Source organism: Mytilus trossulus, chromosome 6, assembly GCF_036588685.1.
Source record: "Mytilus trossulus isolate FHL-02 chromosome 6, PNRI_Mtr1.1.1.hap1, whole genome shotgun sequence".
In the NCBI taxonomy this organism is placed as follows: domain Eukaryota; kingdom Metazoa; phylum Mollusca; class Bivalvia; order Mytilida; family Mytilidae; genus Mytilus; species Mytilus trossulus.
The window spans coordinates 76,664,104-76,667,530 of NC_086378.1; positions in this window are offsets into that span (position 1 = coordinate 76,664,104).

Sequence of the window (3,427 nt, forward strand, 5' to 3'; positions counted from 1 at the left end):
GCATTTTAGCAGAATGAACAATCCGTAAAAATTAAATTTACGCCGCGTTTCAAAGAGCGACATAAAAGGCTTCTCTTTTAGTGAATAACTTGTCGTTACAACATTAAAAATAATTTCATCAACTTATAACTATATATTTATTTAAGTATTACCTAAGAAAATGTTATATCATAGCAAAATATAAGAAATAAGGAGAAAAAGCCCACCCCCCTCAAAAAAAAATAATATATGCACTTAGTATGGCTTTTTCTGTCAACTGAATATTCATGGTACAGTCCTATTTCAAGACAAATTTCTCATAAAATGTGTTTTGGAGACTCAATCCACTCAGAATATTTAATTTTTTGTATTATTTCACTTAAATAGCAATAAATTTTAACACATGAGATTACTCACAAGGCCATGGGTGCATGGACAGCCTCCCATATTAAGGTGTTACGACATGTCGCAACTAACAATTTAGTAAAATAATTTGTTGATATCTGATACGGTTTTTGGGAATAAGTGAAAACAAGCCACATTCAAAAATTAGAATATGACTTTAACCTTTGACCTTGACCTAATTTTCATTTTTTTGGACCAAGGACCTCAAATCAAAAGAACTAATGTCTCTTTCACTTATGGTTTACAAGATATAAATGCATATCACTTGATATATCAAATGCATAAGGGGAAATAACTCTCAAATGGAGAGTTCATATTGCTTCGGTCAAAATAGGACAAATCATGCGAAGGATATAACAAGCAATTTTATAAAAGGAATTTGTCGTAAACTTTTACGGTAGTGAAGGAGTCGTGGACACAAGAAAAACAGTGTTTGAGGAATAACTTCTACACAAAGGTTCCTGGTTCGATTCCCGTTTGGGATGAAAATTTCAGGAACCCAATTTTCGGCTCTCCCTTGACACTATTTGCAAGTATGGTCTTGAGGAAACGATGAAAGTCCGTCGGACGGGGACGATAAATGGCTGGCCCGTGTTAAGAGAGAGCCACATCTCTTGCACGTTAAAGACACCCTTGTAGATTTCGAAAAAGAGTAGGCTAATGCCGCTACAAGGCAGCACTCGCACCCGCAAAGTGGAAAGGGATTAATATAAGTTGCAAAACTTGTTTCCCAATCCACTATAAATAAATATGTTTAAATTAACTTCTACAAAGAAAAGTATTCGGTTACGCAGTGTTTATTTCAAAAGCGCAAAAAATGTTCGATATCATATATATACCAAATATCTAAGCGACATATTGCGAAACAAATATTTATCGCAAGAACAAAAAAAATAATCAGAAGAAAAATAATAGGTCTTTCCACAGAAAAGTGGAAAGACCTAATTATATATTATACATTCCACAGTCGAATTGACATTATGATCAGGTTTATCCAGGCACCAGCGTCAATGTTGATAATGATGTCTCTGCTGGTGGACATGACGTCCCCGAGGGTATCACCAGCCCGGTAGTCAGCACTTCGGTGTTGACATGAATATCAATTTTGTGGTCATTTTTATAAATGTCCTGTTTACAAAACTTCAAATTTTTCGACAAACAAATATTTTCTTATCCCAAGCATAGGTTACCTTAGACGTATTTGGCACAACTTTTTGTAATTTTGGGTCCTCAATGCTCTTCAACTTTGTATTTGTTTGGCTTTATAACTATTTTGATATGAACGTCACTGATGGTCTTATGTAGACGAAACGCGCGTCTGGCGTACTAAATTATAACCCTTGTAACTTTGTTAACTATTCATGTATAAACATCCTATAAAGATCTACTAAAAAAAATCAATTAAAATCTTTATAATTTTGCTGTTATTTTAAAAACAAGTTCACTTTTCTAGTTTTATTAGTATAAATTCCCAATTAAAAGTTTTATATCTGGAAGTTTCCTTCAAAATTGACACAGAATGACGATTTCAAACCAGAACCCATGTCAACCAGGATGGTTACAAGTTACCAGTTGTCAATGTCCTCTTCTCAATAGAAAAACCGTGTGATCCATCGTATTACAATAAAATCTTCCAGTTGATACGATACGCTCATGCATGTTCAAATTATTAGGATGTGCTCTTTACACTTCACCCTGTCTAATTTAATAAACAGTAGTCAACCGGTGATCGAAATTCATAAATCGATCGAGAGAAAAACAAATCCGGGTTACTAACTTAAACTGGGGTAAACCCATAAACTATTAGAGGAAAACCACGAAACAACAGAAACACTGAAGTGCAACAAAAAAGCAAAACGACAATGCAACACCCACAGACAGGAACTATAAGACAATAACTGCCATTTTCCTGACTTCGTACAAGACATTTTAATAAAAATTGGTGACACCTTTAAGCTGTCTCTGGACTTTATATACCAGTTAAATCATAAATGTGAACTGGTGCTGTTAAAATGGACGGCACACTAAACGCCGAAAAATATTAAAAAACTGAAATAAAAAAGAATATCATACAAGACAAACAAGGGCAAAGGGTTCCAGTCTTGGAACAGGAGCAAAAATGTAACAGTTGTTAAACATGTTCTGTACGATTTCAATCCTCCCCATAGTGAGGAATATACACTTTAATACACACAGTGGTACTCAATTGAAAAAATAAATCCGATGTAAAATAGGTAACAGAAGAAACTTAGTAAAATGACAGTGATACATAAATTAAAAAAACGATTACTAGTACTAACAGTTGCTCAATTACAACAGTTTTCAGTTAAATGATAACTTTTTGTTCTGAAAACATATTTGCATAATATTGCAGTATTATGATATATAAGAAATAACTGTGAGTGTGACACTCTTTACATGCCTCATTTTGACTAAACGTGGATGAGTGCTCAAGCATTCAGAGCAGTCAAGTTGGCGCCTCACTTTGACAAGGGTTTAACTTCCGGTCAGAAGTGTACTAAAGTCTGCATGTTTCTATTCCCCAGTCAAAGAAGTTATGAATTTTCAACACCGGAATTTAATTCGGTACAACCCTGAGTACACCAAAATAATTGATATTATCATCAAGACAAACGTTAGAAAATGAAACATTTAGGATGTTAAAAAACACATTCGTTTTGCAATCTTTGTGTATTCACGTTTATCAAACATGTCTAAGCTCACATCAAGGATGATTTCAACATTTAATATTTACTGTATGAAATTGGTACACTTTCATGCCTTTCGATGAAATGTACGTGTTAAGACAGTATTGGTCAAATGCATTGTTTGTTCCGTGATTTGCAAAGTACTTTATTTGACCTTTTCATTATTTTTTCAAAGTACATTGTAAATGCACTGACATATTACAATTCAATCCATACGAGCTGTTATACATTATTACTGACTGATCAAGGACGCACTCGAAAATAATGGATTTACTCTCCAAATGTAATTTTAAATGCAAAAACAATATTTTTTGTAAAGTGTTTATATAACTTAA